General features: G+C 45.3%; 1 long non-coding RNA gene across 3 annotated transcripts; it reads left to right on the forward strand.

The window, feature by feature from the left end:
- Positions 1-935: 935 nt before the first annotated feature.
- Positions 936-7,171, forward strand: LOC124514870 (uncharacterized). Of its 3 annotated transcripts, none has more exons than XR_006962685.1 (4): positions 936-1,055; positions 1,825-2,054; positions 2,370-2,538; positions 6,848-7,171. It is a non-coding gene; the product is annotated as an uncharacterized LOC124514870 (long non-coding RNA). The 3 variants fall into 3 exon arrangements; XR_006962686.1 differs by lacking the exon at positions 936-1,055 and adding an exon at positions 1,388-1,474; XR_006962684.1 differs by lacking the exon at positions 936-1,055 and having other exon boundaries at positions 1,483-2,054.
- Positions 7,172-10,062: the final 2,891 nt, after the last annotated feature.

A 10,062-nucleotide genomic window follows, 5' to 3' on the forward strand; every position in this document is an offset into this window, starting at 1 on the left:
CTTTGTTTTTTCCAGCAACCGTGAACACGAGACTTGGGAGAGAATGACATGTCTATCACGTCCTCCAAATGTGAATACGATCAGTGTAACACGAATCCACCTTGCTGCACGCAACTGTCTTTAAACAATGCTCCCTGGCCCTGAAAAACCACTTACTAAAAATTTCTTACAAAATAAATCAAGCCATGACGAATGATCCGTCCCCACATAACTACCCCCCCCACCCCCCCTTGGTACACCACGTAAGGGTGTGTCCGGCTTTGGGGAGAGAAAAGGGGATTGAGAAAGGAAGGATTCCAAGGAATATTAAATTCTGTCTGGCGTTGCCACGCGGTTGTCATAAACAACAGCATCGAGACAAACTATCTTAAAACTCAGGAAATCCAGTAGCCTTTAAACTTTATTATTTCCTCCGTTTATGCTGAGACTTCCCTGAACGTAACCCAGAACCTTACACCCGCCCGGGAGCGAGGGCGCGAGCTCCAGGGTGGAAGACCAAGTGGAGGCGGCCAGAAGGGACCAAGCTGACAGCTTCGCGGAGCGTTTGCAGCGACTGTGGGACCACGACGCGCTTCGCCACAGCTAGAGGGTGCGACCTGGACCCACGGGGTCACTGGGCTCCCTAGATGGGAGGATGCTCCCTGTCCGCTGCGGGAGCCTCCCTTCTAGGACCAGAAGAGAGAAGGGCGCCCGTGTGCGCGCGCGTACACACACACACACACACACACGCACACGCGCGCGCGCGCACACACACACACACACACACACACACACACACACACACGTATCCTTCCCCAGGAGTTGCGTCTCGTCTCCCTTTTGTTTTTCTCCCTTCCCGGTCATGAGACCCGGAAGTTTTTTTTTTTTTTAAACCTGTCTCTCTCCCTTTTCCAAACCCTCCCCCCCCCCCCATCTATCACATGGCAGAGATAGAATAAAAACAGAAAAATGGCGACGGTCACGTTGTGGCGAGCCTTGCTGCGTCATTAGATAATCCTCATGCAAATAGCGGGAAGAACAAAGGAAGGGGGGGCCCAGGACCCCCGGGGGCGCAGGTGGGCGTGGGGGGCGGCGGGCCGGGCGCGGGGGCGGCCGGGCGCGCGCGGGACCGGGCGCCGGCGGGCCGCAAGCGACCGCGCGGGGCTCCGTGCCGCCGAGGGTCTGCGTCCGTGTGCGCGCCCGTGCGCCGCGGCGGAGCGCTGGCCGCTGCGCTCCTGGCGCGGTGTGGCGGCGCGCCGGAGCCGGCCGGGGACGCGGGAAGCGGCGGGGGCGACGAGAGCCGTTCCTGTGAAGCTGGCCGCGGCGCGCGCGCACACGCACACGCAGCCGCGGGGCTCGGCCGGCTCGGCGCCCGCGCGGGGGGCGGGCCGAGGGCGGGCCGGGTGGCGGCGGGGGCCGAGGGCGCGCCGCTGCCCGGCGCTGGGCGCCTGCCTTCAGCCGCCTCCCCGGACCGCAAGCAGTTCGCCGCCGCGGGGTAGGCAGCGGGCGCTAGGGCGGTGGCACGGGGCGGGCCTGGGCTCCGCACTCCCTCCCGGACTTCGAGCGTGTGTTGCCCGGCTGGGTTTGTTGTTGTTGAGGCGTGTGTGTTTTTCCTGCGGGGTTGTGTGTGTGTGTGGGGGGGGGGGCGGCCTCGCCCCTGGGCATTTCCGCGGTTATCCTCCGGCCCTCGCAGGGGTGCGTGCAGCGTCGCAGGTCGGGTGAGGGCGCGGGTGGCCCCCGACGCCCAGCTCCGGCCCCTCGGAGGGGAGCGGCGCGGAGGGGCGGGGCGGGGTGCGTGTGTAAATGTTGCGCACTCGCTTTTCCCCCACCCCCGCCTTCTTCTAGGGTGCTGGCGTGGGTTCCTCGCCGTCCGGCGGCGACTGTAAATAGAGCCTGGATGTTGTTTACATGAAGGATCCGGCGGGAGGAGTCTGCGAGGAGGAGGCGGAGGAGGAGGGAGGGAGGAGAGAGGAAGAACGGAGTCCCCGCGGCGGCGGCGGTCCGGGGTGAGGGGGAGCCCCGCGCGGCGTCCAGGGACCGGACGCTACCACGAGGCCGGGACGCTGGACCCTAGGGTAGGAGGGAGAATGGACGAGAGGCGGGGAGGGGGATGTCTGTCAGTGTGGCATTTTTAGCTTGCAACCTGCCACGCAGATTCTCCCGGGCTGGAGGGGAGGGGGTGTGCAGGGAGGGCGAGGAAGCCTCGATTTCTCGGTACGTTCTTTCTCCCATCTCCAGTCTTTTCCCGCTTCTCTCTGGGTTCACCTGTTTATTTCCATCAACCAGAGTGCAGTTTTTTAAGTAGGCATGGGAGGGTGTTTCTTTTATTAGAAACATTATTGGGGGGGGTGCGTTGTTGTAATTTCTGCCGGTCCTGTTCGGTTTTCAAGAAGGGGGAAGGGACTTGGAGATCGCCTGCTCCTGGCCGCAACTGAACCCACGGCTTCTCCCTGCCTTCCCGGGCCAAGGAATCTTTTCCCTCACTCAGCTACCCGCATGCCAGCTGCCACCTTTTTGGAGAAGGACCACACCTGTGCTTATTCTCGCTTTGGAGGAGAGGTGAGCTGAAAAACCAGAGAATCCCGTGTTCCCCAGAGTTCTTAGCTAATCCCCCATCCCAGGATTGACCAGAAAGTGCTTCTTTCACCTGCTGATTGCACTGGGCACATCCGTCTCCCTACCCAGGCAAGTTGTGGTTTACAGATGTGTTGAGATTTTCTCTTCCCTCTGGACCTGCACCCCACTAGCCAACTGCTGGCTTTAGATGGAGAGAGATGACCTCCTTCGGTCAGTGCTGTTATTTGTTCCCCACCAGGTAGTGTAATGGAATTGTCTGCTCTCTCCTCACAGCCCCTTTTTTTCTTTCCCTAAGAGCTTAGCCCAGAATCCGGCCTAAAGCAGCCTGTCTCTGGCTCCCTTTCCCTGGGCCCCACCCTGGCCCCTCTTGGTTCTTCGGAGCCAAACACGCCTCCCAAGCAGAAGACACACCCAGTCCCAAACCCAACCATTCCAAAAGGGAGGAGAAAGCAGCGGCAGAGAAGGGACCCAAGGGTCTCCTTTCAGTCTTGAATATCCCCACCAGCATTTTCCTCTCCAATCCTCCTAGATTTATAATAATCCGTTGATTCTTCTCACCAGCTGTCTCTCCTACCCTTCCTGCCCGTAGTCCTGTGGTGGGTCCTTGGGAAGGTAGGGATGAAGAGTGGAGAAGCAGGTGGTCACCATTATTCCCCAGCACGAGGCATTTTCCTTCTCAGTCTTGGTTTTTGAGTAAAACATGTAAATATGTTTGCACGCTTATTTGAACTTGTTTTCTTGCTGGCTAAATAATAATTGGGACTCACAAGGAAGGGAAGGGAAAGGAAAGAGATGAGAAATGAACATCCCCCCCACTCCGCCACCAGGTTCTATCATATGAGCAGCCCCAAGCTGCTGAAGACCCTTCTGTAAAAGTCAACAGTTTCTCTTTCATGACATCACCACCTAAGCCCTTCCAACTTTAGCTTCAGAACAGGAAGAAGGCTCAAAATAGAACTATCTTAGGAATCCAGCTCCTTTAGAAGATCAACTTTTAAATCAGCTGCAGGAGCAACACTGAACTTTGACATAGGGAGGGAACTGTAGTATTTGTAATTGGTTCCTTTGGGGAAGAGTGGAGGGGATACTTACCATGCGTGTTAAAAAAAAACTTTTCTCAAGATAATTTGGATACCTAGACCAATGAATGATTAATAGGCTGGTTCGAGATTCTTTTACTGAATTATTCATATGTTTCGGTGTGTCAACAATAACAATTACTTTTAAGAATGAATTAAAGTGGGGCTCCTAGAGTATTCTCTAAAAGTCTGCTAGAGATCAAGGAGACTGTGGAGGCAGGCTAGGAGGGAGCATTTGAGGAAGATGAAGGATGTGAGGGTGCGTGCAGTGACAGCTGTCATGAGAGGCTCATCATAAACAATGACTAACTTTTGCGGGGGACAAACATCCTTGACAAAGAAGTAACCATGTCAGGATTTTCCACCTTTACCTTGGAACTGAACTGCATATCTCTGAATGTCAGTGTCTCCATTCTTTTCCTGAATTGAGATGTGCCTTTCTCTCTGAGCGAAAAGTATTGTTCAGTCTCTGGGAAGGGCTGCTTGATAAGTGATCATCACTGAAGTATTGACAATTTAAGGATGCGTAGTGGGGCAGAGAATACTTGGCATTAAGTTGAGCATCTGGTGGGTGTTGTAGAAGGACTTGCTAGTTGGAGAGGTAACGTCTTCTAATCTGGTTCATGTTTTAAAAAATTGAGGCGACAGACAGGGTTGCCTGTAACTGCATTAATACAGTAGCCACTAGCTCCATATCCCTGTCAAGCACCTGCAGTCTGGCTGTGATAATGAACTGAATTTCAAATTCCAGTAAATTCTTAAAGTTGATACTTGATTCAGTTATTGGAAAACTTAAATATGTTTGGAAACAACTTGTGCATATGCATCACCTTTTTAAACTGTAAAACATGAAATCTAAGTGTAGATTAAGTACTTCTGATGAAAATTTAGTGTTTAAATTGAGATGTGACGTAAGTATAAATTACATTCTCATTTTCAAAAACTTCCTACAAAGAAAGTAAAATAGCCATGGATAATTTTTACGTTGATTACATGTTCAAATGATACTATTTTGGATATTTCATTTAGAAATACATTGTTAAAGCTAATTTAACCTGTTTAAAAATTTTTTTTAAATATGGTTACTAAAATATTTAAAAATACATAATATGGTTTGCATTTTACTTTTCCTGGACAATACTGGCTTATAACATTGCTCCTTTTGGTCCATGGATTAATTTCAGAAGAGATGACTGAATGAAATCTCTACTTCCCCTTGCTGTTTTCCATGTGGAAATTTGGGGACCCCAATAGTCAATTATTTTAGTACATAAGACCTAATAGTGAATGCTTTGCAGATTTCTATGTGGGAGGCATGCCCTACTCAGGAAGGTCAATACAAGCATGCAGGGGACCAGAAAGGCTAGTGGGAGTGTCATGGTGAAATTTAGATACCACACATCTGGCTCTAGGTGCTGTTTTAAAAGATGCCTGTGCATACCAAACTCTATCAGAGAACAACAGTAAGTGACACAGTAACAATTGTGACACCTGGTGGCATTTTAGTGATACCACTCATTTGTTTTCTCTTACTCCTTCATTTACTTTCTCTCCTCCACCCCCTCATCCCCCCATCCTAGCTCCACTGGTGGTAATTGGGCCTACAAGACTGCTGACCCCTTACGTCCGAAAAAAGTATAATGATGACCTAGATGGAGATAGTGCTGTCTTTGGTGGTTGGTTTTGTCTAATGAGATACTGGAAGGAACTTAGGAGCCATTTAAATAACAATCCCCTCCTCTTACAGATGACAGAAAGTCATGTACCTTGCTTAAGATCATACAGATAGAAGCTGGAATTAAACATACACTTTCGTTGATAATCTATTTAGAGAATCCTTAGGAAGTGATGAGGTTCAGTTAATCAAATACCTGTTGAGCTTGCACTTTGTGGAAAAGAGTGATTAGTGTCTTGAAGTGACATGAAGAAAACAATATCTGACCTTAGGAACAATACTGCTGATTGGAAGAAATAATTATAAACCGTGCTAAATTAAATTACAGTACAGGCATGCCTTATTTTATGGTGCTTCAAAGATACTGTGGTTTTTACAAATTGAAGGTTTGTGGCAATCTTGTGTTGGGCAAGTCCGTTGGCACCGTTTTTCCAACAGCGTTTGCTCACTTTGTGTCTCTTATGTCACGTTTTGGTAATTCTCACAATTTTTCCTTATTATATCTGTTATGGTGATTAGTGAATATGACTTGCAGAAAGCTCAGACGATAGTCATTTTTTGGCAAAGTGATTTATTTTTTTAATTTTTTTTTTTTTAATTTTTTTTCAACGTTTTTTATTTATTTTGGGACAGAGAGAGACAGAGCATGAACGGGGGAGGGGCAGAGAGAGAGGGAGACACAGAATCGGAAACAGGCTCCAGGCTCCGAGCCATCAGCCCAGAGCCTGACGCGGGGCTCGAACTCACGGACCGCGAGATCGTGACCTGGCTGAAGTCGGACGCTTAACCGACTGCGCCACCCAGGCGCCCCTATTTTTTTAATTTTTGAGAGAAAGAGAGAGAGCATGAGTGGGGGAGAGGCAGAGAGAGGGAGACACAGAATCTGAAGCAGGCTCCAGGCTCTGAGTTCTCAGCACAAAGCCTGACATGGGGCTTGAACCCACAAGCCGTGAGATCATGACCTGAGCCAAAGTCAGACGCTTAACTGACTGAACCACACAGGCGCCCCATTTTTTTGGCAAAGTACTTTTTAATTAAAGTATGTACATGGTTTCTTTAGACATAATGCCATCATACACTTTATAGGCTACTGCATAGCATAAACATAACCTTTCTGGGGGTGCCTGGGTGGCTCAGTTGGTTCAGTGACCGACTTCGGCTCAGGTCATGATCTCACGGTTTGTGAGTTCGAGTCCTGCGTTGGGCTCTGTGCTGACAGCTCAGAGCCTGGAGCCTACTTCAGATTCTATGTCTCCCCCTCTCTCTACCCCTCCCCTGCTCATGCTCTGTGTCTCTCTGTCTCTCAATAATAAATAAACATTACAAATTTTTTTTTAAAAAACATAACCTTTTTGTGTACTGGGAAACCAAAAAATTCTTTTGACTCCTTTTGTTGGCGATACTTTAGTGCGGTGGTCTAGAACTGGACATGTAATGCCTCCAAGGTGTGCCCGTGTAAGAAATAGTGTTTAATATTAATAATGAGTGCAGTATCACTGTGGCATATGTTACAAGTAGAAATGTGTTTATTTTACAGATGCAGGACTAAAAGCTCTGAGAATGGTGGACTCTGCAGAAAAGAGGAGTTTAATTGTGTTTCTGGAACGTCTCAGCGTTCTAGAACTTGAGGTCAGTGAAAGTCTTTGGTATTGCCCCTGTTAGCTGGCCCTTCAGGGAATTTCAAAATCTAAGACCCAGCATTTTTACATGGCAGTGCTGTAATAATGAGGAAGTCATAGATTAATTAGGGACAGGGTGTTTAGAGATGGTTAGCTTAGGTAGATCATTTTGAATAGTTATTTTAAAAAGATTTAATACAGGGGCGCCTGGGTGGCGCAGTCGGTTAAGCGTCCGACTTCAGCCAGGTCACGATCTCGCAGTCCGTGAGTTCGAGCCCCGTGTCAGGCTCTGGGCTGATGGCTCAGAGCCTGGAGCCTGTTTCTGATTCTGTGTCTCCCTCTCTCTCTGCCCCTCCCCCGTTCATGATCTGTCTCTCTCTGTCCCCAAAAAAATAAATAAACGTTGAAAAAAAATTTTAAAAAGATTTAATACAGAGGTGAAATCAGAATAAAACGGACTTGTGAGCGGACTCTAAAATCTAAACTCTGGGGAAAAAAATGGAATCTAGAGCAAAATCAGAAAGCAAAATAACTGGAATAGACAGTTGGACTAAAAGTGTGTATGTGGAGTGTGTGTGTTACGAGGAAAAGGTTAATGATAGAATTTATGGGATAATCCATTTATTTGTAAATTTTTAGTCTCCTGTAGCTTTTTTGGACTAAAATCCCCGTTAAAATAAATAAGAAAGCATGTTCTTTCTTTCTCTGTGTTATTGTGTACATACTTCTTTGATAGGTCTTTTCCTTGAGATGGATCTCTTGGGGTTATGTGGTAGGAGAGGACTTGGAGGTCAGTGCTGGAAGTGGGTAAAACATGACACTCCCTTTATAATGCCTCCCAGTTAATGCTTCTCTGTGAGAATCAGGGTGGACATTGCACCGGGCAGTGGTCCTTGACTTCTCTTTGCCTTTTTAGCCAGTTTCTTTTCTCCTTAAAAAAAAAAAAAATACCTGTAATTCCCTCACTCTAGGTCTCCTAACAATCTCTAGCAGAAGTTAGTTTTTAAAAAGTGTTGATACAGCAGAGCTTTGCAGTGATATGCATGTGTACATTCCTGTACTTCTAACAAAGCAGTAATTGATATTTGAGCATTTTTTGTTGACAGTAAATTTTTATAACATCACAGTTGGGTCAGATATACACATTTTATAACATTGAGTTGGATTTCGGTTTTCAAATTGGAAAAAAAGTCACACTTTAGTAAAAGCCTGGTGGATTATTAAACAATCTTATTTAAACTATTGTGTTTGAAGTGTTTTGTAAATACTTTGCATTGTCAGCAGCTTATTTTATGGTGCCTCCAGTTATTTACTCAGATATTTAAAGGTTTAAAATCATATTTTCATTTTTGGTCTACAGGTAAGAGAGATGTGACATGTTCTTTGTATGTTCATTTATACTCCCCAAGATTGATTGATTGATTGATTTTGTTTATTTATTTTGAGAGAGAGTCTGAGTGGGGTAAGGGCAGCGAGAGAGAAGAGGGAGAGAATCCCATGCAGGCTCTGCACTGCCAGCTGCAGACCCGATTCAGGGCTTGAACTCACAAATGGTGAGATCGTGACCTGGGACTGAAACCAATAGTCAGATGGTTAACTGACTGAACCTTCCAGCCGCCCCAGTACTCTGCAATGTTTAAAAGCAAGTTCTTTACTATACCAGTTTGCCACAAGTACTTAATTTATTGATAATGTTTGGTGCATGCATCATGAAGAAATTGTTCTCAGTTTGCATCATTTTTATCATAGAACTTTAAAATCAATTTGATCTCGGTAGGAAACATCACTATTTTGTTTCTTCTCTTACTTTGCAGTATAGTTTGGTATGTAGCATGAGTACCTGCAGTCACTTGTTTTAATATTTAAAGTTCCATTTTTGTAAGAAAAATCTCTTGAGAAAGAAATGTTTCAGATTTGATTTTTTAAAATGGACATTTATAAAGAATAATTTCCAAGAAGAAATAAGACTTTGCATCTCTGAAGTTTATTTATCAGTATTTATACAATACAATAACCCATATTTTTCTTCCTTGAAACTGCTTTAGAATTATTCTGAGAGCATTAGTGTAAGTAACCACTCACAGTATAATGACAATTTGCTTTTTATCACTTGGTCTGTGAGGTGTTGTTTTTTTTGTTTGTGTGTGTGTGTGTTTTATTTTTTGATCCCAGTTTAGACTAAAGTGAGAGAAAAATAAGAAAATATCTTTTATGTAATGTGCCAGAAATGTTTAGTTATGTGGATTTTGGTCACGGCTAAATAAAGTGAATTTCAGCTTTGCAGTACAATACGAACTAAGTTCATCTTGGCGTACTTCACATTTAGATGTTCAGTTACATTAATACTGAACCTTGTGTAGAACAGTCTATTCACCACTAAGTATATCAAGGCTGCTTATTTGTTCCCATAACTTGTCCACCCTTCAGTGTCTCAGAGTAAGTACTCCTCTTTTCCGGACTGACAGAACTTGTATCCAGGAAATGTTAGGTGGTAATCTTTTTATCCTCTTTGACAGATCAGCTATCTAAAATTTTATTCTCAAGTAATCACAATATCTTTGTTCATGTAACAGATGTTTATAATTTGGGTGAAAATGTGCAGCTATTTCCAGGAACCTAAGGTTACGAGATCCAACTTTTTTTTTTAAGCTTCGTTGCCCTCTCGTGTTTCAACTCTGTATTACATCAGTTGGCTAAAACCTAGGCATTGTGACCTCCTTGAGTTTTAGATACTTAGAGAATGTTTTAATTTGTGTGAAGGTGGATTATTTCATTGGATGCTACTTTTCTGAAGATAAGGTCAGTTTCATAGTGCATAAAGTCACTGTACTCCTGTTTTCTGCTTCTCATCTAAAGAATTGACTCATAACATCTGTCTTATTTGAAGTACAGTGCTAATATCTAATTTGCATATAATGAATCATTGAAACTGAGAAAATGGCTAATTGAAAACATAATTATTTTTCAAATATCTGTCGAGTTCCACTCATATTGAAATAACTTGAGATCTTATGACTGACATGGAAAAAAACCGAGTGAATCATAGTTTTAATAAGTTGACAATCTAAAGCCTGAATTCCAATTTCAGAATCTTTTTGTACTTTTTATTAAAAGTAAGAATCATCCCTCAAAT

The sequence above is a fragment of the Lynx rufus genome, unplaced genomic scaffold, assembly GCF_022079265.1.
Source record: "Lynx rufus isolate CCGP_SWC_20201006 ecotype Redwood Valley unplaced genomic scaffold, mLynRuf1.p SCAF_2, whole genome shotgun sequence".
NCBI classification, from domain to species: Eukaryota; Metazoa; Chordata; class Mammalia; order Carnivora; family Felidae; genus Lynx; species Lynx rufus.